Source organism: Pteropus medius, unplaced genomic scaffold, assembly GCF_902729225.1.
Source record: "Pteropus medius unplaced genomic scaffold, Ma_sr-lr_union100, whole genome shotgun sequence".
NCBI lineage: Eukaryota > Metazoa > Chordata > Mammalia > Chiroptera > Pteropodidae > Pteropus > Pteropus medius.
The window spans coordinates 11363849-11391799 of NW_024355990.1; the positions used below are offsets into that span (position 1 = coordinate 11363849).

Consider the following 27951-nt stretch of genomic DNA (forward strand, 5'->3'; position numbering starts at 1 on the left):
CCTCGCAATGCCTTTAATAAATGAAATCTTAAAATGTTCCATCTTTTCGGATTTAGATACTCCTGACTTTATTCTTTCTGAATCTTTATAACATTTTCTGAAGATCACGCTGTACTCTTCTTTCTTCTGGATGATTTGCAAAAAACTTCGGTCAAAAGCAGTAAAGTCCCGACTTAGATGTGATGAATATGCAGTAGTCACATATTTCAGAGTGAAAACATTGACTTTTAAAAATCGTGTTTGCCTGAAGAGCAAACCTGAATGTGTTTTATATTGATTATATGTGTAAAAATGTATTGCCATTCTTTACTCTCATTTGCTCCTATGTTGAAGAACAATCGGCACATTGAAGGCACAGCAGTATCAGTGTTATGTATGAATTAATATGGAAAACAGCGTGGCTATGACTGGAGTCTTATGACCATAGACACCAACTCTGAAAAATTCACTTAAATTTCCAAATAACACTTTGTCCTTTTTTGTACATAAACCTACACCCTCTTTTCGTTGTTCATATGTATTGCTTGTTTATTTACGATGAAGTTTTGCATAATTTTACCTACTGTAAGATTAAGATCCCTTGTTTTGAGTAATGGTGCATAAATCTAGGAAAAACAAGTTACTCATAGGTAGCTGGGGCAAATGCAGTGTATTTCTGCCTGAATTCTTTGGCCCCCCAGCCTCTTGTTTGGGTTGCTAGGTGCCGGGAGATTGTTATACCTGGGTAGGGCCTGCCGTACTTGAGAAGTTCAGTTTTTGCTGCATCACACATCTGTTTTATTTAATTTGGCATCTATGTCACCATTAAAGAAGAACTTACCTCAGTGACTTTGGTGCCCTTAAAAGGAAGTTGCCCCAACATCTAGGACCCTCCCAGTTCTTGTCAGCAAGGAAAGCAGAGGCAGAGTTCATTTGATCCACATATAATCTCCTGGTGGCCAGCCTTCCTGGGTCTTCTAAAGGCCTGAATTGAATCTTTTACTTTCTACAAAATTCAGAATGCCTTGTGCTGTGGGTCATATTTGTATTCGTATACATTTTAAGTAGCTTCTCATCAGCTGTCCTGCTGATAACATACCTTCGTGGTCAGTACTGTTGTATAGGTACCCCTGGTTTCCTGCAGACGTGGGGGCTCTGGCTGCCTAGTCAATGGAATGAGGCAGTGGCTGGGGGTACCCTGTCCTTGGGAAGTGTGTGTTAGAGATCTTCTCCTTGACATGATTTGGGTCTTAAGTCTCCCAGGCGCATGGCCTCATTATTAGGAGATGATTAGGCGGTAGATTAAGGTCTGCTTATTGCCTTGCAGGCTGCATAAGGCCCCAGTCCTTATTTTTATTAGAGACTAAATGTCTAACTTGCTCAGTTGGTTTGTTTGTGGCAGCGCCGCTCTGCCGGTCCTAGGAGAAGACAATTTTACATTTAAATGGAATGTTCTAACTTTGCTTAGTAAGTAGTGACCTAAAAATTACAGTGCAGGAAAATGGAAATGCAGCGTTTTGTGTAAAAAGCTCCTAACGCAAGAGAATCCCATTTTTCATTCTTTGGGTAGGTAGGCAGATTTCTGCATGTTCAGTGAAACAGTCTTGCTAAAGGGGAGGAAACAGACAATCAGCAACGAAGCTTGGTGTCATTTTAGGAATTCTGCTTGATATAATCATGATGAAAATGAACGCCCTTGACCGGAGAACAGGGATGCTGGTGGTGCCTTGGGCTGTGTTCAGGGATCTCTCAGCCTGTGAGAACCTAGGTCTAGCTGGGCATTACAAAGTTACTAGCTCCTTTTCACGTACGCTCATCCCATCCGTTGGGGGCAGAGGGCAGCAGCCTCTTTGCCCAGATTGACATTAGATTGATAATTCAGTGAAATCGAGCAGACTGCGGCTCACAACTGTAAATAAAAGCTTGCTTAGGAGGAGGGGGAGAAAGAGAGAGGAAAAATGTGAAAGCAGAAAGAAAGACAGCAAAGGAAGTTGGAAAAGACAGGTAAGGTGCAGGGGATGAGCGGAAAATAGGCACATGCGGTGGAGGAACGGATGCTCTCCCAGTCGATCCGTCGGCTCCATCTCGTTCACACGGGTTCTAGAAGTTTCCACCTTCTGGGGCAGAGCATAGACATGGCGCATTTCCTGCTAAGGCAGATTTAGATCCGTCAAACGTCATTTCCCGTTGCTGTGTCAGACTCATGGATTTTTCTCTGTGTCCTTGCCTCTGCTGGGGACGCTTGCTGGTTTTGACCTTCAATATGGTATCGGGAGAATCCTGAGAAGAGGAAGACTCTCTTTTTCTTGAATTACAGAGTAAACTGACTTATTAAAAACATTTTTTTTTTTTTATGTTCCAGAAAAATGCCCCTTCTGGCTACATATAAGGTACAAAGTTATCAGCGATAAGTCACCCTCTCGTTTTCCTTTGTGCTCGTGGGCCTGACATTAATGTGTCTTTGGTCCCCGAGGGGGTGACAGGAAAGCAATGCTTTTCAGATTGGAGCTTTAAAAAGGCACTGTGTGGAAGGGAATACATTTTATCGACCGATGATTAGTGAGGTTTTTTTATGACACCCTCTGTATTAAATACGATTTCAAAACCTCTAAAGGAAGGTTTTCAGGAATTACTAAGTCACAGCCTGTCGGCATGCCCCCAAATGCAGCCAGAAGCATTGGAGTAGGTGACATTTCAATGCGTGGCCAAATTTCTAAATTCTTGAGGGCACACATAGATGAACTAGTCTGATTTTCTGCTTGTGTTTTTATTTCCATTGCATTTTCTGACATTTAATATATTTTCTCATCACAGAAACACTTAGTGTCTTGGAACTCAGGCTTATTTTCCAGTATTTCTTCTAATCATATTAGTAGTCCTCTACTTGTACAGTCTGTAGTCATGAGGGGAAACTCAGAAATGACTAATGTGTCCTAGCTCATAATGAAGCTTCTGAGAATCTCACCATCCATGAACAATGCATTATCCATGGTGTTAACTGGAACATACTCAGCTCATCTCTTTTGGGGCCTCCGTAGGGTCCTTCTGGGTGCAGAGGGGAAGATGGCATCTTGGAAAGCCCTGGCTTTTCCCCTCTGGCAGGCTGAGAGAAGGTTTTCTTCTCTATGATGCTTGCGAGAACTTGGCAGGTGGAGCAAGAACAGTTCATTTTCACCCCGTGTTTGATTCATTCACACATGCAGCCCATCCATAGGATGAATATGTCCTGTACCTTGGTGCCAAGACTTGAGAACAGAGGACGGTAACTTTTGAAACCGATTTGTGTTGTTCCAAACCCTACTGTATAGCACAGAATTGGGAAAGAGCCAGGTGGCTCTACCAAATGACATCCTGGTCCAGGTCGTGGCTCTTCTTAAATTGTTTTATATGAAGCCCCACTCTTTCATGGTCTTAGAGAAGTTACCTTAATTTTCCTGTGCCTTAGTTTCCTTACGTCCTCGAAAAGTGGTAGAGATACAATGTCTATTTATCTAGTAAATATTTATCAAGTTCTGGGAATACAAAGGCGAATGAGCCAGCAAATCCTTCCTTGATGGAACTCACAGTCAAGTAGGGCCAAAACAATTAGAGACCTTCCAGAAATAATATTGAGAGGCAGATTCCACATGTAGGCAAATACGTGTGGCCAACAGGAAATGACCTCACATTGAAGTTAAGATTCACAGTATGAGAGATGAAGCAAGAATCTGTGAACCCTCAGAACCCAGCAAGGCCAGCTGGTATGACTTGCAGGAAGTATGATCCAATTATGACTGTGAGGAAGAAGGCGTAAGTCATCTGAAGAAAGAAGGGCTGTGCTAGCGTGTATGCTCCTTCGTATGCTTTGAAAGAATAAAAGGAGAGGCAGAGAGAGAAACCAAACAGCACGTCCCCAGGGGGAGAGGAGGTCGACCAGGTCTAACTACTAGTTTGTAGAGTTGGGGAGGAAAAGAAAACAACAGGGCTTTGGAGATAGACTGAGTTTGAATCCCAATTATGCCACTGTTTACTAGGGGCTTGACCTTGGACAAGTCATTTTAATAATCTGAGCTTCAGTTAGTTCATCTTTCAAAGTGGGCTGTTCTCACTTTTTGTTGTAATATGCATTTAGTAAATGTGAGCTCTGCTATAAGGGATGGAGCTCTGATGTGAACCAGCTTGTCTTGATTCTGGTACTCCCAAGACTTGAACATACTTGCGTTTTTGGTAATATGAGAAAGAATATCGGGAAGAGCCACATTTTAATTGTATCATTGCTCAACTGCTAACTGTTTTGATATGTTGAACGAAGTCCATTGATTCTTTGTGGAGGAGTGCTTGCTGGAGAGTGAGTCAGGCGTCTGCGTTATTAACTTGTTCAGAAGCTTTTTGTGGCAGATTGATTTTAAAAGCCCCCAACACAACAGAGGACTTTATTTAATAGAAATATTGTCAAGGATGGCATTGAGATTTGGGTTTGGCTTCAAATCATCTAATACAAGTTGAATAAAGGTCTTCTCCATGATAGATAGGAGAATCATGATGTGTTGGGGAAATACTCTCCATCATCTCGCAGGGCCTCGCCTGGGGGAGGTGATACTCGCCTGGAGAAAGAACCCAAGTGACCCTGCACAGAAGGCACTGTTTTCTTCTATAAAGATGACGATGTGGACTTGGTATATAGAGAGTTGGTGAAATGCGGTTACTAGTACTTTCAACCTCTAGGATTGCACGGTTGTCACCCTGTGTTTGAATGAGGTGGGTGCGTGCCCACGTGTGCCTGTGTGGGTTTCCATCCGGCGGTTCTGGGGCCAAGGACAAAGGGAAGAAATTTGCCGAAGAAAAGAAGAGAGTTTCTGTAGCTCATTCAAAAGCAGGCCCCGGATTTGCATCCTTCAGCCTGGAGGGGACATGTGGCCCCAGTTCCACATGTAGAGCGTTGCAGTGCTCCTTCTTGGTGTCACTGTCCGCATTTGGATTCAGGGCTGAAACATCCGGATACGTTTCATAGAAGAGGTTTTCAGTAGATTCCTTGCAGCCCCGAAGTCACACTTGTCTGAAATTGGTTTAACACCATTCCAAACCCTATTGGTGTTCCTGTGATATTTTACAGCTATTCATACGCTTTTTAATAAATGACCTCTGCAGAGAAATCACCAGTTCATTGTGCAGGAAGATGGGGCCCTCAGAAACGCCCCCAGCTTATTTAAGATATGCCACCTGTTCGGAAGGCTCATTGCTTCACCAGAAATCCTTGCTATAGGCAAACACTTTCTTAAAGAGCCAGTGAGTAAGTGTTATTGATTTCGCGGGCCATAAGGTCTCTGTCACAATCATAGATTTCTGCTGCTGTAGCTCAAAAACAGCCATAGACAATAGAGGAATGAGTGTGACTGTTTCAGTAAAATTTTACTTACCAAGTAGGTCTCTGGCCTGCAGTCCCTGGTTTGCTGAGATCTGCATAGATTATCATAAACTTCCTGTACCCTGTGAGTATACAATTCATACTTTGGAGTAAGAAATTCATTTGAATATAAACATATAAATGCTTGGTAAGGATACCCACGTTTGATATGAAACAAATTGATTGATGATGTTTAAATTGCTATTCACTTTGAAGATCATTTTCACATGCCTGCGAGTTCTCTGCACCACATTCCTTGCTTCTCTCCCTTGTAGCAATGCAAGTACGGGATCCCCACGTGTGTGACTCCTCACTGCCGAGGAGGTGCTGTCCCAGGTACCGACTCCTGCTCCATGGGGCATCTCCACGACCACCCCCCCGCCGGGAGAAGTTCTCCTGGTGGTCTGGGATGAGTCCATACTAATAGGTAGGGCTTTGTGGCATTGTGAGACCTCTGGCCACTTTATTCCTTTACTACAACTTAAACTTTCTCAGTATTAAAACCTCCTCTGATTCTCACAAGAGCACACAAGCCAGATCTGCCATATTTTCAAAGTCATCCTTCATCGCACATGAACACTGGCTGCACCCAGAGCTTGGCTGTGAACTGATTATTCTCACCAGGACCTGTTAACACAAATTCCATCACTCCCGAGGCTAAAAATAAACCATATTCAACACTTGGAAGCAAAATTCCAGGCAAATGTATAATCTGATTTGATTGAATCTGTTGAAAATGTTAATAGCGGAATCAAATGCTTACCTTTAAGATGGAAGGTTGCCTTCCTTCTGTGAGCAGGGGGATAGAAATCAATTCTACCTATCAATTGTTGTAATCAGAGATTGATGGATGCCTGAGCATCTGAAATGACACTAGTTCATCTTGTTCAAGGGCTCCCCCTCACTTGTGGCACACTGCCATTGAAGGTCAGTCTATTTAAATAATGCCGCTCCATTAGAGGTTTTAGGAATATTAAGTGCTAGCATGTCTAGCTAGTGTCTGCATAATGGAAAAACATACCCTGCCTAGGAGGTACAAATATCACTTATAGTCATCTGTGAGTAACAGGATTACAGATGATTTTAAACTTTCTTATAATTTTTCTGTGTTTTACAAATGTTCAGTAATGAATATGTATTGCTCTAAGAAAAACAGTACAAAGGCTTTCAAAGTTTTTTGCCTATGACCCGCAGTAAGAAGTGCAGTTTACATCCTGACTGAGTACAAACATGGATTTATGTATTAATAAAATTAAAACAAGAGTTTCATGAAACATTAGTTAACCTTTTTAATACCCGTCCTTACCTCCTGACATTTTCTCTTTTTCTATTCTATTTTATCAAAGAGAAAGGATGGATGGAGGGAGGGAGGAGGGATGGAAGGAAAGAAGGAAGGAAGGAAGGAAGGAAGGAAGAAGGAAGGAAGGAAGGAAGGAAGGAAGGAAGGAAGGAAGGAAGGAAGGAAAAAAAGCGAGAATGTAGATATTGACTAACAAAAAAGGTTTCATGAACCACTGATGGGTAGATTAAAAAATATTCACTGTAATATAGTGGTGTCAGTCTTTTATTTCATGGGTCAATAAAATTTTAAAAGACATTTGCTGATTCATAGAATACCACCCACTTTTTATGTTGTAAGATATGGATATATAAAAACTTAAACCATTCTTTTATTAATTTTTCATGTTAAAATTTTGTTTTTATGATTTGGGGGCAATTTTCATGTCAAAATATCCTTTCTTTTATGAAAGAATATTTAAACATGACACAGTAGGAAGGCTACAATTTTATCCTTTAAATAGTGAATAAATGCAGCTTTATGAAAATGGATGACACCAAGTGATTGTTTTTTCCATTTGTTAATGAACCTGTGCAAACTTGGGGATGCAGTAGCCTTAAGGCATCATTGAGGAATTATTATTGTAGCCAAAAGAACACTGCTTTGGAACAACACCATTTCACTTCCAGCTCTGAATCTCAGCTACTTGGGGGCAAGTCACTCAACTTTTCTGAACCTCATTTTGCCCATCAGTAAAAGGGGTACCTTTCAGAGGTGCAGAGATAAGATTTACAAAGAGTTTAAGACAGTTTGAAACACAGAAGAGTTTATAAATGGTAACATGTCAGGATCAGTAGCTCTCTTGCTGCTTTGCGATACAAAAACTTGGCATGTTGAAAGAAATTCATTATGTTTTCCCACTTATGATGAAATATCCCTTTAATGATCATTAACATGAACAACACCTTTTTTTTTAAAGTTTCTTGTCTTGTCTTAACCCTCCAGCTTTACCTATCTTGCTACATTTTCTTCTATCTTTTAACCTGCCATCCTTATATCATCATTCATGACAGGAACACAGCTTGTCCCGCAGTTTGGTTGTAGAAAATATCCCTTAAAAAATATGTACATTCCTTGATAATACAGTGAGTTTGCAGTTTTTAAGTTGTGGTTTTGGCTAGAGAGGACTCGGACGTTGAGCGGAATACTGAGAATAAAGAAAGGATGTGCTTAAAATAGATCTTCATGTGCCTTCTGTTTTAATTACGTGGTAATTTGTAAAACAGACTACCTTCTGTGGCCTTGAATACTAATAGAGATTTGTCCCCTGTACCACTTACCTTAGAAGCATAAACACGGGGGTATGCATAGTTCACACGACTCTACACAATCTATTTCTAAGAGTTCACCATGAATCACTCTGAAAACCTTTTCTTCATTTATCTTAAAGTTCTGACTTTCCTGACCACGGACTGTATGCACATTTCAGCAGCATATTTAAAGTGTCTTCTACTGGCTCAGTCAGGTATTTTCAGTGTTCAGACAGCACCGACCACACCCACACTGCCTCCTATTTCCCCCAATGAATTAGCCATCCAGGAAACTCTGAAATGTTCAGGAAACTGGGTGTTCCTGATAAGGTTTACCAAAATCATGTCAATCTTTCTGGAACATTTTTTATTAGTAATAGCCAACATTTTTGTGGGCTTGCTGTAGTCTAGAAACTTTGTTACAGGCTTTATGAACTTATTTAATCCTAAGAAAAAAATAAATACTTCCCTGCCTGGATTTCTTGAGTGAGATTTATTTGTCAGTATCAGCTGTTACAGTGTGTTCTGCCTTTGAAGTTCAGGTGCGTGGGACTGTTCTCGTTTAGCTTACCACTACTTATTGAGTGATTATCGTGCGCCAGGCATGGCTCTAGGCATTAGAGAGAGACAGCAATGACTGAAACAAACTCACTGCCCTCTGCAGGAAGAGGGACCCAGACAATAACATATAAACATACAAACATACAAATATAATGTCAGGGATTGATAAACGGGACAGGTTCTGGGGATGAGGAGAGTGATGGGGGAAGGCCTTTGATGAGATGACATTTGAGCAGAGACCTGAATGAATCATGGGAGCAAGCCTTGCAGATATTTGGCAAAAGAGCCATTTGCTTCTGTACTAAGTGGTTCTCTCTCTTCCACTTTTTGTAGTTTCTCTGCCTCCTTGCTGTCAGTGTCAGCAATGGCCTCAGTTGAGCCTGACCAAGGGAAGCCAGATGGAGATAGAGCCACAGGTATGAAGTAGAGAATATGGAGGCCTTAGCTGCAGACCGAGGGCACAGGCCTGGACACATGGATGACACAGCGAGTGTGTCATGAAAGTCTGATGGCTGCTTACAACAGCCATGCTTATCGGCCGATACATCAGAGGGCCGGCCAGCTCTGGGCAATGGGAGCGTCCAGCCCCGGGCAGAAGATGCATCCTGGCGGCTGACATGGGTAGAGGTACAGGCGGGCATTGTCAGTCCTGGGCAGAGGGGCTTGGCTACAAGTGGCACTGCTACTGGGGCTTAGAACAGAACCTGGCTCTCCAGGAAGAGGGAGTGGAGCGAGGCTGTGGTTTAAGAGCGAGCTTTGCTTACAGATGTGAAGGAGGCAGGAGTTCAGTGCATAGAACCAGGTTTGCAGATTGGGAGTGAGCTGCAGCAGCGGGACTTAATGCTGACACCTCAGCTATGGAGCCAGGGTCCTGTGTCCCCTCCTGGTGCTCACGTGGGTTGACCAGAAACTACTTTGCCTTCCATTGAATTCAGTTTGCTCTGTGCCACTCTGTCTTGTAAAGTCTGTTTGCATATGTCGATTGCCTCCTCTGCCTGGGAACTGAGCCTCCAAGGGAAGCTCCCACCCCTATTCAGGCAGTTTCCTCTTTCAGCCCCCATAGGCCTATTATATAACTTTTATATGGCCCTTGGCAGAGATCTGTCTCCGTGTTTGGGAGGCAGGCTAGAAGCCAAAAGCACAGATCCGCAGTCATCCTGCCTGTTTTGAACCTTGGTTTGCCTGGGGTGAGTTATTCAACCTCAGTTACTTCATCTGTAAAGTGGGAATAATGACAGTACCTACCTTATAGGATTGTTTTGAAGATAAAATCCAACCAGCAGTGTCTGGCCCCATAAGTGTCACTGCTTTTTACATGTCTGTATTCCCTCACTAAACTGGGAACCCCTCCAGGCAAGTCCTCATCCTCATGGAGCTGACAGAGAAATAAATAACAAAATAATAAAGAAAAATTAAATTAGGGTAATACAATCAAGTGACCCAAGGTGTGTGTGGGTGTAGGTGCTATTTTAAATAGGCAGGACAGAAAAGGTGTTTCCAGGGATCGACATTCGAACAGTGGTCTGATCCAAGTGACAATCTGGAGGACAGCCAGCCAGCCAGAGGGAGCAGCAAGTACTGGAATGACCTTGGTGTCTTTGAGCAAGTAGGTAGGTAAAGAAAAGCCGGGTGTGCCAGGAGGAGAGCAGAAAGTAGTGATGTAAGAGAGGAGGAGGGAAGGTCGTGGAGGGTGCAGAGGGCAGACTGGGCAGGGCTTTCGAGGCCCTGCCAGGAATTTGGGACATGTCCTCCTTGCGATGGAGTTATAAGCAGGGGAGTGGTATAATTTAAGTTTCTTTGCTGTGTGGCGAGTCAAAGTAAGAGTGAGAATGGGGATAAAAGTCAGAGGGTTTCAGGATTCTTGGACTTCTGGACATGCTGAAGATTTGTCCTGATGGCCTCTTTGGGAAGATGGGTAACCAGTTATCAGTTTTAATGATAGCCTTCTGTCATAGGTTGAATAGTGTTCCCTCAAAGATTATGTCAGAATGTGACCTTGTTTAGAAATAGGGTCTTTGCAGATGTAACTAGTTAAGGACCTTGAGATGAAACATGAAACCATCCTGGATTTAGTGGGGGCCTAAATCCAATGACTGGTGTCCTTTTAAGAAGAGAAGACAGAAAAAAAAAAAAAAAAAAAGAGAGAAGGTGGTCATATGAAGGTGGAGGCAGAGAAAGGGGTCATGTTGCCACAGGCAAGGAATGCGTGGGACCACCAGAAGCTGGAAGAGGCAAGGAAGGATTCTTCCCTAGAGCCTTCGGGGGAGCGTGGCCCTGTTGACACCTTGATTTTGGACTTGTAGCTTTCAAAACCGTGAGGAAACAAATTTCTGTGGGCTTTAAGCCCCTGGTTTGTGATATTCTGTTATAGCAGCCACAGGATACTAATATGTACACCTCCTAAGGGTCTCTGGTCTCTTAGCAGATTTGTACTGTAGTCGGGGTATTGGTCTTATCAGGAGCTTTCGTAGCTCTGTAGACCTCCCTTCGAGTCAAGGAGGGTGGTGTTACTTGGAACTTGAAGGAGAACTAGGAGCCCGGATGAGCCCGGATGTTGGTTGAATGAATGAATGAATGAATAGGTCTGAAGCTGGGCTGTGCCTGTCCAGGGAGCCATTAAATAGCCCCAGACGTGATAATTGTAGTCGACTGTCTTCAGGTCGAGGATCCTGCCGTCAGTGCAGTCGCCACCCCTCTGCTGGGTGCCTCCTGTGTGCTCCTGCGCGTTGAGAAACCCAAATTAATTAAGACCTTTGTTAGAAGATCTTTAGATGAAAAGGACAGAGTTCCCAAGGAAGGACCTAACCGACTTTCCAACGCGTGGGATAGAAATTTGTGGATTTTAGAACCTGGGCTTTTAACGTCGGTTTTCTGAGCTCAGAAGTAATTTTTCTTTCCTCCCTGTAAATGTTCAGTAGATAGGTCAAGTTAGGGGAACTGGAGAAGTAATCCAGAGGCATAACCCTGTGCACCAGCAACAAAAAGCAGTCCCACTTCCGGCTTATTACTACTATTCTTTGCTTTAGAGTTGAAAAGGCTAAAAAGGGAGAGGAAACTCCAGACCATAAAAGTCTAATTTTATTGTAATCCTGCCAGAGGTCCACCCCCGCCGCTCCTATAAATTTCTCTCGGCCTCTCCTGCAGAAAATGTACATGGATTGCGATCAAGCTTTTTTTTTTTAATTAAACTAATATACTGCATTCTCCTCCGTGTCCAAATGGCAATGTCCTGTTGTTGGGCACCAGTCTCTCCCAGGACACCTGGCTTTTTGTGTTGGTGATACAAATTCCTGGTTGTGTCTGGACACACAGTAGGTGCTGAAGAAATGCTTCTTTAATTGAAATCAGGGCTGAAGTGGCAGTAGTTTGTTCATACTGTAAGGAATCATCTGATTGGCTTAGGAAATTGTCTAGGCATGTATACTCGGGTGATGTTAATTTCTATGTCAGTTTCTCTCCCGTATAATTGATGAGCCTCCTAATGTTGATTAAAAAAACAAAAACAAAAAACAAAAAAACAAGCACTGTATTTAGTTAATAAAAAATACAGGATAAGATTCAAAACAGCTGTGTTTGCTATTGGTGTGGCTATCACCCGCCGTCTATGACCCTCCTCATACTCGTGTATGTCCTAACAGTACCACATTTGTTGAAACAAAAGTTTAAAAATAAAAAAGATGACTTTTCTCCCTTCGGCTATCAGTGACAACCTCTGCTCATAGTATTTATTTAATTTTGTGTCTGGTAGTAGGGCTCACAGACAGTTCTGTGAAGCAAATGTGTAAAGATCTGATCATTATAGAAGCTTATTTCTTATAGAAATAAATATATTCTCCAGCCTTAGGCAGGGGCCATGACACACTCTTAGATGCTTCCTTTTTAAGTGTGTGTTTGAATGTAATTATGGATTGTGTGGAATTTTTTGCATCCTGTTTTCCCATTTATCACCTTTTGCCACATTTCATGCTTATGAGTATCCCAGCCAGTGATGAATAAAGAAACAGGATAAAGGAAAAACCAAAATGCACAACAACAAAAAGAAGCAAGCAAAACAGTATATATATATACTGTTTATATATATATACACATATATACGTGTGCGTGTGTGTGTGTGTGTATGTATATGTGTGTATATGTGTGTGTGTGTGTGTATATATATATATATATATATATATATATATATACACACACACACACATATACATATATATATATATAAAAACCCGAAACCTCTTTTCCAGTAGGCAGTAAATTTGGACACAAAACTTATCAGGCAGGCAGGCAGGCAGGCAGGCAGGCAAGAGGAAGTGAAAAGCCTACCTGAAATGAGGGCTTCTGTGTAGACTTCATTCAGGTTATCACAGGTCCACTGTAGCCTGGAGTAGAGCCAAAACTAGGGAGAGGCTAGTGAGACATGCCCCTTAGGTGCAAAATATAAGGGGGGGGGTTGCCAAAATATTTTAATACAAAATATTTTTAAAAGCGTAATTAATGCAAAATACTCTGATGTACAGAGTATCAAAATGTTGAACGAAAGATCTGCCCCTGCATTGGAAACCCAGCCTCATTCACCTTCCTCTAACCAAAGGGAAGGTGACTGCGAGCTGGAAAAGTTTCTCATTCCTTTAAGCCTGGCTTTGCTCCGGGTTTGAAGTCTAGCTCTATTAGGACCAGCTCTGTGACTTCAGGTAAATGATTTAACTTCTCTGAGCTTCGCCCTTGAAGCACTTGGGCGGGTAGTAGATGTCCAGTAATGGCTTATAATAATTAATTCATAATTATTCACAGAGACCCAAGCAGGTATTGCCTATAAGCTCATGAGTCTCTTCACCTCTGTCAGGGTTAACACAGCTTTGTTTTCACGTTATGGGATGTATCAAGAGTATAGCCCTGTTCTACCTGCGCTTTGAACACTCACACATCCGCTCAACTGCTAAGTAACTGATTTCCTGTTTAGTCATAGCTCCTTGCCTGGGTCTGGCCACAGGCTGCAAGTTGTCACCTCCGTACCTCCCTCTCAGAGCAGCTCAGCCTTCTAAGCCCTCTAGAAATCAGATTTTGTAGCTGCTTTTATTTACTGAGACCTCCCAGTCATTGTGAGTCTCTCTCAAGTGTGTTTCCACACCTGATGATTCATCTGGATGACTCCTTACCCTTATTGTCATGTGAACTTTCCACAGTCCTGAGCTGGCCTCTGATTTGCTCCGCAGAGATGGGGCCATGTTCCTACCACACAAGACTGAAGCTAACACGGGCAGAGTGGAAATCGTGAAAGGAGAGTGAAATGGGCATCTAGTTAATATTTGATACAGAAACTGTAAAGCAGCTCAGTTATTCTCTCTGATTATATAAAGTGGGTGGAAACAACAATTTTGTCAGCCTTCTACCCCGATAGCTGCAGAGACCATAAAGCTGAGCCCTCACGTCAATTCTTCTCCTACCCAGTCCCAAGGATGCAAAACGAGATGGGAAAATGACAAGAGAGCATCACTCAAATAACTTATTAGTCTTTGGGGGTCTTAGTCATCATTAATGGTTCATATGTTATGAGTATTCATCAGCGCTCCCTGCTCTTCATGGAGAGAGGCTGTATGAAGTAGGAACTCTTCTGGCTCTGTTGCGTATGCTTTGGAGTTAAGCTATTTTTTCCACTTGATTAGTTAATAGGAACTTGAGCTGGGCTCAGAATGATAAAAAAAATAATAATAATAAAGAAATCTAGGAAAATGGAAGTTTTGCCCCCGAAGACTTAGGATTAGTTGGGTAGAATAAATTCTGTTTAACCTAAGCCTTAGGCTCACACTCCTGTTTCCATATTCTGTCATTCTGCTCTCAAAATGTTGCTTGAATCTTGTGTTGGGTTGGCGGTGGGCGGGCAGTAGCCTCCCCATTTACTGCCCGGTCTCTTGTGCAGAGCCCTGCCAGCCATATTAGAGCCCGAGGCAAACAAAACTGTACACTCCTATTATACATTATCAAAATATCCCATATTGTGAACTGAGAGGGAAAAGTTAATAAAAGCTCTACAATTAAAAGAAATGCAACTATATATAAAGCCTCTTGTTGTCCCATCTGTTCCCATGTCATTGTTAACCCTCATAAATCTACCTGGTGGGGTGGTGGGGTGGTGGGGTGGGGGACAGGAGGCGGATAGGTTGGGGTTTCCAGTTCCATAATAGGGCAGGGTAGTAAAACAAACTGCGATAGCCTGTCTTTATTTACAATTTAGATTTTTTTTCCATCGCAGATTTTTTTTGCATTGATTTTTATTTTTACAAAGTATAGCATCGAAATAATATTTATCTAGATTACTGAGTTTGGGGCACTCCCTTAAATTTTGTACCTCACTCTCTCACCCTAATCTGGCTCTGGCCTCTTGCAAAAGCCCACTGCCCGCTGTCACGTACACAGATGCCATCACCTCCCTAATAGACCAACAGTGATTATGTCAGTTCCCCGTTAGCTCCAGAGTACCTGAGAGATAACACCCAGCCCCCTTGGCTTAGCCGCATGCCCCTTCACGATCTGGTCCCCACTTACCTCGCTGGGGCATCTGCCCTGCCTGGCTCTTCAGGACTGCATCTTCTGCCTGAGTTGTGCCTCTGTCCCCAAACTCCTTCGCCTAACATATCCCCGCTTAGCTCTTCAGTTCCATCTGGGATGCCACTTCCTGGCTGGGCTGTCCTTTCGGGCTCCCCAAGCAGGCTTAATGGCTCTGTTTTCCCGTAGAAAATTGTTTCGGCTCGATTCCTATCTTGGCTGTTGCATTCACTATTCCACTGTGATTTATCTGTTTACCTGTGTCCCCAGTTACACCGCCAGCTCCTTGAATAGAGCAACCGGGCTTTTCATGTCAAATGAATAATGAATACAGTTGAATACAGTGAAAAAAGCAGCACTGAAATTGTTTATGAAAAACAGTAGCTCTGCAGAAAGGACATGTCTTAAAGCCTGGAGGTCTTGAGTTCACATCTTGGTTCTGTTATTAGCTAGCTTTTCGATACTAGTTATTTTAAGATTTTTACTATGGAAACTCCTATATAAGCAAAAGTAGAGAGAACCCTGTGTGAACCCACATGTACCCATCCTCCACCTGCAACAGTCAGCTCACGGCCGATCTAGTTGCTTGTAATGCTGACCTCTGTGCCTCCATCCTTGGATTATTTCAAAGTAAATCCCAGACAACATATTATTTCATATATAATTACTTCAGTAAGAACCTTAAACTTTTAATTGGTTGCAAACTAGTGTCAACCACGTGCAAAAAAGAGCTTGCAACGGGTTGGGATCGTGGGGAGGCTGAGGCTCTTTGAAGCAAGTTCCGAAGGAGGAATATGGATTTTGGCAAAGGAGGTTTGTAAGTGGGAAGCTGTAAGTCATGAGTGCAGCATGTGGTCAGCAGATTGTTTTAGCTGGGACAGGGGGCAGGGCGGGGAGCAGTGAATGGAACAGAGAGGTGGCTAGCCCCTTGATGCTTTAGAAGCAGCTTTGGGTGGGGGGGATAGGCTGGGGAATCTTCTTAGTTTTATGTAACAATGTGTTACTTTGAAGGGTTACACTCAATTGTGACATGGGGCTGGGACTAATAATATTCAAGCTCTGTCTGTCAAAGCACTTTCCTTGTTAACTGATTTCTCCTTTAACAGTGAAGGAAATTGTGACAGGCATGGTTAAAGAAACTGAATCCTGTGCCCACCACTAGGCTTTAGTCGGGGAGAAAGGGGAACTCAGTTTTCTACCATCAGCCCTACACCAAAAATGACCTGGCAACTGTGCATTTTATCCCACTGGGTTTAATCCTTATTATAAATAACAGAGCGAAGCTTTGTTATTCATGAGAGTGGATTTTTGCTGCTGGGAGAATTAGTTGCAATCTTATTCAGAAGGTGCCTTCTAAGGCAGTGAGGTCTTTTGAACTGTGCATAAATAGGGCCTATTGTTTAGGCATTTGGAGCGTAAGGCTTAAATTGCTCCTGAAGTTCCAGTCAGACTCCAGGTATCTTTGACTGATCCGCTCCCCCCTCCCCCGCCCCCCCATGCTTTGGCCACAAGTAGTAGTTTTTTCCATGTTGCTTTAGGAACAGTACCTCCTAAAACTAGGGCACAAGCAACACTTTTACTGGAGTCTTTTGGGCCTAGAGAGAAGGAAAATTTAATTCTTCTGCGTCCAAAAATGAATGAATGAAAGAATGAAAATAAAAGTATGTGCAAGCTTAACCAGGATATCACCCAGAAATAGCGCCTTAGGAATATAAAGAAAATATAATTTTTTTTGATTTTTTTTTTTAACTCAGAAATAAAATAGAAAAACAGTGTAAGGTGAACCTATTAATTTATTGCTGCCCAGGAATCTCTTAGGAGGACAAAATACTTCAAGATCTCTAAAAGAAGAGCTGATTATTTGTGCAAGTCTCCCACAGCCCAATTGCCCAGTACAATAAGCCTTTCTGGCTCCCTGGAGCTGTAGATGTGAAACTTGCTTTGACTCTGAAACCACAGAAAGAAGCTCCCTTCTTTGAAGGTGTTTTTATGTTTTTTGTTTTTTTCCTGATATTTTCACCTGGGATACCAACTAACACACTGCTGTTCTTCTTCTTCTTTTTTTTTTTTTTTTTAATTATTTCCTTGTGATGAGAACTTGTAAGATCTACTCTTTTAAAAATTTCAAATATACAATAGAGTATTGTTAACCATGTCATCATGCTGTGTATTACACCCCAAGTCTTAGGCTATTTTTCTGGAAAGGTTTATTAAAAATGATTTTGGGGCTTAATCCTGGTGTTTTCTTTTGGTCACCTCAGTCTGCACCATGTCCCTGAGTTGTATGGCTGGCTGTGGTTGTTACACACCTGCTGTAAAGTCGTTTTCTCATATGCGACCAGATACTCTCAGGACTGGGGTGGCTTGCCTGATTTGGAGGGGAGGATGCAAGGCTTCTCCAGTGCCCTGAGAAGCCGCCCTTTGTAGATGCTTCATGAGTACTTTATTCGGGTTTATTCTGCCTTCACTAATCTCATCTCTGTATTTCCCTTCACTGGGCCTGTCTAGAACCACCGGGCCATTCTCTCTTCTCTGGTTCTGTGCTTCTGGTCTTTCCCTGGGGTTAAGATCTGGTGCAAAGTCCTGTCTCACCATCCACAGTCAATGTCACCATTTACTGAACTACAGAAGCAGGTACATTGCTCTTCAAAGCATTTATTGCTCTGCTGCTTTTAGGGCTAACATTTTTATCCCTTTGCTCTTCCTCCTTGTCACCTGTGCATTGTCACCTAAGCAATTAAAACCCTTTGGTTGTACTTAATTTATTCAGACCTTCTAAGGGGTGTCCATATTGACATAACAAAGTCTTTTCTCCTGCTTTTTCTCCTCTTCCAGAGTTCGAGTTTGGATAAGCTTACTGTTTTGGAAGGAGTTAAAAGTGACCCAGAGAATTGCTTTTGATGATGCTGATAACAAACATCTTTTGAAGACTTAGATAGATTGAGTATTGTTAATTTAATTTGGAGTCTGTCAGCTTGTTGCATCCTAATCACCCATTTGGAAGCCTTGCTGTGAGGACCCAAGATTATTTGTTAAAGTGCCATTGGAATAAATATAACACTTTTCTTTAAAGGGAAGAGATCTTAAGAAAAAAAGTAATAAGCATACCTCTGTATTTTCTTGACAGATACCAAAGAAAAAAAATCTTTCTTTTTTTACCTTGATAAGTAAGACATCTAACATCACTGGGAGGTTTTGCTTACGTGAGAACTTCAACATTATAATATAGAAATCTTAGAGAATTGAAACTCAACTACTTTCTCTGTTTGGGGGTGGTGAAAAGGGACAATAAAATCGTTATGGTGCAGCTAGTTACCAAAATAGTCAAGTATGAAAGCTAATTCATCTCCTTTTAAAAAGGTTAGTCCTTTGATATAGGAATCACAGTTGATGCTAAAAGGAAAGTGTTAGAAGCATAAATTTCTTTCTCTGTTCAGGTTTTGAGTATTTTAATTACCTAACTGTTTATCTTTCTGGCAGTGAGGTTAGCACAGTAGCCAGTGATTACTAACAGTTAAAATAACAACAAATCATTTCTACAGCAACACTTACACTCCCAGAAAACCCAATTAAAAGCACACTTCATTTTTGCTTTCATGATTTAGAAATAAATTTAGAATCAGTTTCATGATTCTTGTGGTGTTTTCCAACTTAAAGACCGTAGACATTTGGAAACTGAACTGCGTGACAGCTAAATGTGTTTTCTTCCTTTTGTTATCAATTAGATATTTAAGAACTGAGCTTAAAAGAAGTAGCTACCTAAAAGCGGGCCAAGGCCACACTCCTGTATCCTTCCTTAGGCAGAATACTGCACAGGAGACTTTTTTTTTTTTTAATTGTGATGTTAAATATACCATTTAAACCTTTTTTTAGGTGTACTGTTCGGTGGCATTAAGTACATGCACAGTGTTGTGCAAGCATCACCACTGTGCATTTCTAGAACTTTTTTGTCTTCCTGAACAGAAACTGTATCTCCATAAACACTGACTTCCCATCTCCCCTACCCCTCCAACAGCCCTGGGCAATCACCATTCTATTTTATATCTCAATGAATTTCACCATCCATAGGGACTTCCTATACAATAAATTATACAGGATTTGTCCTTTTGTATCTGGATTTTTTCACTTAGTGTAATGCTTTCTAGGTTCATCCCTGTTGTAGCATGTCTCAGCATTTCCTTCCTTTTTATGGCTGAATAATATTCCATTGTGTATATATACCACATTCTGTTTATCCATTCATCTGTTGGTGAATGCAAGAGAGTCTTAAATTTTTATTTTTGCTTTCATCAAACACACACAAAAAAGTGACCGTGTGAGGGGGATATGTTAATTAGCTTGACCGTAGTAATCATTTCATGGTATATGAGTATACCACGCCGTTGTATACCAGGCCATCGTGTTATAGATTTCAAGCAGTGTTGAGCTGCATAATGATGTTATGAACAGCAGACATGCATATACAGTGATGGTCCTATAGATTATAATGAAGCTGAAAAATTCCTATCACCTATTGATGTCGTAGCTGACGTGACACTATACTATATTTTAATAAATTTAGTGCGGCCTAAGTGTACAGTGTTTATGAAGTCTGCAGTGACGTGCAGTGATATGCTAGGCCCTCACATTCACTCACCGCTCACTCACTGACTCACCCAGAGCGACTTCCAGTCCTGCAAGCTCCATTCATGATAAGTACGCTATATAGGTATATCATATTTTATCTTTTATTTTTTATTTTTTTATTTCTATTATTTTTTAAATTTTTTAGGTGAGACGACCCTTGGTTGACCTCACAGATTGCAAGGACCTTGTCAGCTTACAATCTCTTATTTTTTATTTTTTACACCTACGGCACCTGGTCTTCCTAGGTGGTCTCCCATCCAAGTACTAACCAGGCCCAACCCTGCTTAGCTTCCGAGATCACCATGTTTTACCTTTTAGACCATATTTTTACCATATCTTTTCTTTGTTTAGATGTATTTAGGTACAGAAATAGTTACCACTGTGTTTCAGTTGCTTACAGCATTCAGTACAGTAACATGCTGTATAGGCTTGCAACCTAGGAGCAATAAGCTATCCCGTATAGGCTAGGTGTGTAGTGGGCTATACCATCTAGGCTTGCGTAGGTGCACTCTGTGATTTTTGCACAACACAGAAATTGCCTAAGGAGGCATTTCTCAGAATGTATCCCCATCGTTAAGCGACACGTGACTGTATATACAATTTTTATTTTAAAAATAACATAAAATTTTTATTTTTTTATATGTGCCATTTGGAAGTCTTCCCTACTTCTAATTTTTTGTTATTCTTTCACTTGGGGGTCATTTCTTGAGCCCTTATGTGGTGCCAGGTGCTGAGAACACAATAATGGATGAGTTCTACTCTGCATCCAGGGGCCTTCTTATCTGGTAGGACAAATAGACAAGGAAGTAAGGGACCCTGGCTTGGTGGGTTGCCACCCAAGCAGAAGGCAGCAGGGAAAGTGGGTGTCTCACTGTTAGAGAAGGCCCACATCCTCTGTGGGTGGGTGAAAACCTGAGGCATGAAGGACTCTGGGTCATATTGTAACTTCTCTGACCCAAAGGCTAGAAATAGATGTGAGCAGAATTAAAGGTTATGTACAGATGGAGAATCAATAATCCTGCAGTTCCTCCACACCTAGGATTTCTTGCAAATTATTTCCGAGTTTTACCATCAAAGACTCTTCTCTAAAACGGTAGAGCAAAACATTAACTTCTCTGGCCTCTAAATATACAGGAGCTTGTGTGCGATATAACCAACTTTCAAGCAGTATTACCATATGTTGTACAACACTTAATTTTTCAAAATCTGCTGTGCATTATATTCCCATTTTTACATACAAAGAATGTAATTAATTTGTCCATGGTGGAAAGATTAAGTGTAGAATCTGGATCTCCTGGCATTTAGCTTACTGTTCTTTTGTCTACATTTCTTAATACCCTGTATATAATACATGAATTTTTTTAGCCACTCCGTGTGTCAGCCATTTTCGGGGCATTGGGAAGGTCCAAGAAGGCCCTTCTCCAGAGTACCAATTTGCATATTATATTATTGACAGGATGGTAGAACTGATTTGCATTTGGATGGTTGTGGGTGAGCTGAGGGCAAGAGATGGAATCCGACCCATCTACCCTTAGCAATATGGGAGTTTCAAAGGCAGCTAAAACATGTACCTCACTTTCTAGGTATCAGATTCTATATGGTCTAAATTTCCTCTGTTATATTCTGCTGTAATGCTCTCCAATCTGTATATTTGTCCCCAGTTTGATTATCTAATCTTTGTGATGTTTGTTTTGTAATCTCTAATGCTATAAAAATCTGCTGTTTGCAGTCTGCTCGGAACAAACTGACAATAAGAACAGCAACAGAGGAAAACGGCATTTTTCTTAATGTCTTTGCTGGCATGAGAAGAAAAGTAGACTCTTCCTGGCCTTTTTAATCTTGAGCCCTAACTTCTTGCTGTTTATGTGAGTCCACGGGAACCAACTCACTTCAGTGGATTCGTGACCATCTTTTTGCTAAGGATTCCTTAAGCCACAGCTTCAGTTCCAGACTCTTTTCCAATTTTACAACTGTACACTGGGTATTTGTACCTGAATATCCCCTGGCACCTCAGAATCAACCTGTCACCCCTTCCACCAAACCTGCTTCTGCTTCTGTGGTCCTTATCTTATTTTTAATGACACTACTTTCTTCTCGACTGCTAAGACCAAAAGTTTCCTCCCTTCTCTTTCCGACCACCTCTTAGAAACTAAGGGTTGGTTCTGTCTTCTAAATATCTCTTTGATCTGACTTCTACTCACTTTGCCTACAACCCTGCTTTCATTTATATTTTTTACCTGGACAAAAAAGCCTCTTGCTTTTTCCCCTTGTCACTGAGTCATCTTTTCCCATTGCTTGCAGAGTTAGCTTCCTAAAACTCAAATTTGATAGTTACTCGCCTTCTTAAAATTCTTTAATGACTTATTATCACTTACGAGATGAAGTACCAACATCTTGGCAAGGCCCTCCGATTTTCTCACGTATCCTCCCTCTCTAAGTGCATCCTGCCTCCAGCATCACATATTTCTTTTACTTCCCTAAATGCCACCTGAGTTTTCATACCTTCTTGCCTTTGCACACTGTTAAATCACTGCCTCAACTAAATGTTTGTTTTCACAATATTATCTCAAAATTTCTCTCTTTTCTGAAGGCTTCCCTACACTTTCCTCCACCTCAAGCAATTAGGTCCTACAGTTTTGTTTTAAACAGCTTTATAGAGGTATTATTTGCATATCACAAATTCATCCATTTAAAGTACACGATGAGTTTTAGTAAATCCATACATTTGTGTAACCATCCCCACAATCCAGTTTTAGAACTTAACATCACCCCCAAAAGTTCCCTGCACGCTTGATTGCGGTCAGGTCTTGCTTTCACCCCAATCTCAGGCACCCACTGATCTGCTTTCTGCCTCTATAGTTTGGTCTTTTCTAGAAATCGCATATTAAATCATACAGTGTGCAGCCTTTTGAGACTGGCTTCTTTCAGCATGCTGTTATTGAGTTCATCCATGTTGTTCCATGTGTCAATAGTTTGTTCTTTTTTATTGCCAAGTAATATTCCATTGTGTGGATACACCATATTTTGTTTACCCACTTACCAGTTGATGAATATTTGGGTCATTTTTGATTTGGGGCTATTCCGAAAATACCGCTGTGGTCATTTGTATACAAGTCTTGGTGTGTATGTTTGCCTCCTCTTGGATAGTTACTTAGGACTAGAATTTCTAGGTCATATGCTAAGTATATGTTTAACTTTTGAAGAAACTTCAAAAGTTTTCCAAAGTGGTGGGTGCAATTTATGTTTTATATTCTGACCAGCAATGTATAAGGGTTTCGGTTTCTCCACATCTTTGCTAATACTTGGTATTATCTGTCGTTTATTTATAGCTATGCTAATGAGTATGTATGTGGTGGTATCTCCCTGTAGTTTTTTCAAACTGCTTTCTGTTGTAATAGGATATTTTGTGTTGTATTGAATGTACCTCCTAATCTGTGAGCTGTTCTCGGGCCGATCCATCTAGCACAGTGCCATTGTACAAGGTACATGGTAAATACTTAGAGTTTATTGAATGAATGAATGAATGAATGAATGAACAAACTGATACTTAGTATGAGTTCTCGGTTATTTTTGGTAATAAAGAACACTTGATAAATTAACTTTAGAGATGATACAAAAGTCATATCTCTTTCTTGAACCATTTTTGCCAGTTTCTAAGAAGCTATAAACTGACTGAACTAGGTTTTACTTTCTTTTCTGTTATTCCTTGGTGATAGGGAACGGATAAAAAAATACAGATATGGCCAAAGAAGAAGGAAAGAAACTCAATCTCTAAATGACTCAGAGCTTGTGGAACAGCTTGGTAGAGAGAATCATCTGGGTTATTGGTTACTCCAGAGTTTTAGGTGTGGGAGATTTCGTCAGCGTTGTGACTGCCTGTCACTTCTCCCTGCTTGCTTTTCTCTGTCGGTTCTGCAGACATTTCTGTAAAGGGCTTTCCCGAAACACCATGGCCTTCCATCCTGAGAATTCACCAGAATGTGCTGGCTGCATTCGCCCTCATAGTGTCGGAGAACTTTTCGCGTGGGGGAAGCAAATTAAGAATGGAGGTGCTAGGGTAAGACTTCTTGGGTTTGGATTCCAGCACAAGGACTCAGTAACTATGAGATCTTTGACTATGTACATATGTATTTGGAAGCTTCTCGTCCTTCATCTATGAGTAATAGTACCTACTTCACAGAGTTGTTGTAAAGATTAAATACAAGATTTAGAATTACATATCGTAAATATTATTATTCTTTTGATATTTTCCCCAACCATATACAAAAATTGGAATGGCAGCACATATACTAAAATTGGAACAATACAGAAAAGATTAGTATGGCCATTGAGCAAGGACGACATGCAAATTCGTGAGATGTTCTATATTTTGCTTTTCTGATATCCATGGGTGGAGAAACAGGCTGGATAAGGAAATGCCTTATCCAATTGAAGGCCCTTCCAGCCTCAAACTCCCTTCCCAACTCCTCCTCTAAAAAAATAAAATAAAATAAATAAAAATGTAAAACCATTCTTAACTCACAGACAGCACAAAAATGTGTGGCAGACTGGATTTGGAATGTGGGATGTAGTTTGTGGACTCCGGGCTTAGAATATAAACCGAAATTATTATCGCCACTTAGTTTAGAAATAATTATTGCTTTTTTTTCTAATTACAAAACACCATATGTTCCCTGCAGAAAACCTGGAAAACACAGAAAAGCACAATAAAACATCAGTAACACATTACGCTATTTCCTTGTAGCCCATTCTCTGTGTACATATACACACTCACATATTTTTTAATAAAAATAAGCTCACGCTATGGAGACCGCTTTGTATCTTTTTCACTCATATAATATTTGTCATTAATATTCTTCTATAACCTGAATTTTAGTGCCTGCATACTATCGTTATTACAGATGCATTAAAATTTACTAGAGCAATTCCCAACGACATTAAAGTTGTTCTGAATTTTTCACCATTAGGTGTAACTTGGCTGTGAACTAGTACATACATGTTTGTACACATCTCTGATTATTCCTTGGGATAAATTATAAGAATTTCAACATGGGATTAAAAAGTATTTACGTTTTTAAAGTTTTTGGTGTATCTTGCAAAATCGTCCTCTATGAAAGTTGCATAGTTTATACTCTCTCAAGCGGTATATATGAGAGAGAATATTGTTATTTATTGTGGTCTTATATTTTTACTTGGTCATTGGGTTCGTGGATTTAAAAAATTAAAACATTTTTATTTTAAAAACAATTCAAATATATAAAAGTGTATAGACAATCATGAAACTCGTACCTGCGTGCCCACTAGGAAGATTAAGCAGGTGTTAACATTTGTGTCACACCTGTATCGTGATCTGAAGGTTCTCCTTATCTACTGCTTTTCTCAACATTCTTTCTTGACACTTGCTTCTTGGTGTACGTAAACTAACACAATGTCTATTTTCATCATCTAGATCTTGTATTAAATGCATATGGGCATTTTTATTGTACTCTCTATTCCCTTAGCTATTCTTTCGTGCTTCTTTTCTCTCTCTGATACCTTTTGGTAATTTTCTCAAATCTGTCTTTCATTTTACTTAATTCTCTCTTCGTTTGTGTCTAATCTGCTATTTAACCTATTTATTGACTTTTTAATTTCAGTGATTATAATGTTCATTTCCAGAAGTTCTTTTTGGCTTATTTTTAAATCCATTACTTTTTTCCATAGGTTTTTCCTCTGAGTTTTATTTCTTACTTTCATGTCTTTAATAATTTTAAACCTGTAAATTTTTGTATTCTCTTTTTTCAAAATGTAACTTTATTATCCCTAGTTCCTGGAACTCTAATAATCCTGTTTGTTTTGTTTTCTGCTCACAGTATGTTGTAATTTTTATAAGCTGATTTTTAGTGGGGATTTTTTTTTTCCTGTGGGGATCTTATGTGGCCTGGTAGCAAGGTCCTTCCAGAACAAGTTGCATTGCTGCTTCTCGAGATCCCAGGAGTGGGATCCCAGAGACACCAACATTTCTGCTAATTTCTTAGTTTGGCATTTCCTGGTTCACTCTGCTCAAGGCTCAGATCTGGGTCTTACAATTTTCAGGAGAGAGTTTTTTTGTTTTTGTTTGTTTTTCCCTACTCAGAGCCTAAAGACACACAGAATTGTCCTCTTGGACTCCTTTTTCAAGGGATGAGTTTTTCTCCCCTAGTCTTCCTTTTCACCGAGGAAACACCCCTATGAGGATCCTGCCTTTCCTCAGGGGTTTTATTTTCACCTCTCAGCCTCCTGGCAGCTCAAGGTTCCACTTCCTTTATCCACTTGGCTTTTAAAATCTCAAATTTATAAATTACCAGAGTAGCCTCAGAATCATCAGCTCACATACTTTTACTTGGCTTTTCCCTTTCTTTCTCACGTTATATTTGACCCAGCATTCCTAGGTATTTGTAGTGGAAGTTGTTTCTCCGCATTATCTTAGTCTGCTGCCATGTTGCTGAACCAGAACTCCCATATCGAATTCTGTGTTTCAAGGCTTCGCGGGGCACCAGTTTCTAAGCACTGTCATGATTGTAGCTCATAAATTCACCCATTATTAGAAAAGTCAAGTGTTTGAGATTTTTGTTGAGACTATGTAGATATATAGTACATCCAGAGAGGTTTGGAAAGAAAGCTACCTTTATCTTCCAACCTAAGGTAACTTCATTGGTATAGGAAGCACCATAAAATTTTATAAATAGAACCGATGCTTAGAAAACAATGACATTGCTTTATTATTATATTATTATTATTATTAATTTCTTTTACTACACAGACCAAGTAACAGAGCTCTTCTGTTTTCCTCCTTTCTTTTTTCCCAGTTTTCCCACCATCCTTCTCAATTTATCCTTGTCAACAGGGTAGAAAAGAGAGGTCGAAGTGATGTATGGGTATAATCCACTGTGCACTGGTAAAAAGATAAACTTAAATGAAGTGATTTATTACCTGTGGCAGGTGTTCTGTACCCAGAATTGTCTATCAAAGTGAGCGCTCATTGATTTTTCCATACCTTCCCTGTCAGCCTCTGGATTGCCATTGTTCATTAGAGGTGGATAAACTGTTTAAAGTGGCAGGGTGTTCTCCCAGCCAGGGCACTCTCTTGTAGAGGTTAGCCTCTGCTTGTGTTCTAGGGCTCAGAACTCCTTCCTTTTCCTGCCTTAAACCGTGTATATGAGAAGAGCCAATTCCACTGCTACTCTGAGTTACTCAAATTAGAAATAAAACATATTTTATATTCCCATTTTGAAAATGCTTATACAGTCTTCCTCCTTGAATCAAATAGACAATAAGTCCCACTAGAACAGCACAGACTAATAATATACAGCTGTAGGGGCAGTGTCTGAGTAGGTCCGGTCTGTGTTAGATGAAAGATACTGAGCATCCTGTGGGAATTAATGAAACAGGGAGTGTCCTTTCTCTTCAGGGGCCACACGCGTATCACACATGACGTCTTTCCTGTTTTTCTCCAAACCCATCCAGTCGTGTCGGAGAGTGACAAAGCCAAATCTTTCCAACAACGAGGGTGCAGCCTTGGGAGTCAGGATCAGTGTCACGAAGCCTCTTTAGGTATTAAAGAGATCGTCTTAAACATCTTAGAATTTTGAACTGGCATGGATTTTAGGTCATGTGATCCAGTGTTCTAACTTTGTAGATGAGGAATATGAAGTCTGAAAGTTTTTGATAACTTTGCTCATCATCATAGAACTAGTCAGGTGCACAATGAGCATTATAACCTGGATCTCTGGACTTCCTACCCATCACCATTCCCAAGGGGCTTCTCTTCCACTACTTTCCTGGATTGTGTTCCATTTATTTTTACAACGTACCTCTTGAATTTATAGATAACTGTGCGGTTGGTGGCTCTCATTTTTGAAGTTCATTTGCTTGATCCTTTGATCATGACAAAAGTTCTGTTAATATGGGTTGGGATTGGTGAGCTTAGTTACAATTTTCCTTTTTCTTTTTTCTGTTGTGTGCTTTAGGTATTATGATCTGGAGAAGAACACCACATACTAGGCACTTTCCAAATACACATTTTGCTGGAAAAAAGAATGCTTTTATGCAATTGGGTTGGAGCCAGGGAAATTATTTACATGATGTAATGATTTTCCTAAATGGCAAATTTCCAGGAAAAAAAGACTAGTATGATTACTAAAAAGTTATAGAGAAATACATAAGTTGTGTTTATATATGCACACACGCATATATAGTAAAATACTGATATTTAGCATTTGTATTTTTTAAACTCATAAGCCTTCTGTAGTAAT

The 27951-nt window shown here is 40.6% G+C and overlaps 1 protein-coding gene and 1 non-coding gene across 5 annotated transcripts in view; both read left to right on the forward strand.

Moving 5' to 3' along the window:
* Window positions 1-27951, forward strand: part of PITPNC1 (phosphatidylinositol transfer protein cytoplasmic 1) — a 219402-nt gene that overhangs the window by 33919 nt on the left and 157532 nt on the right. The window lies entirely within an intron of this gene.
* LOC120600481 (U6 spliceosomal RNA) lies at window positions 23948-24050 on the forward strand. The gene has a single exon (XR_005652197.1). It is a non-coding gene; the product is annotated as a U6 spliceosomal RNA (small nuclear RNA).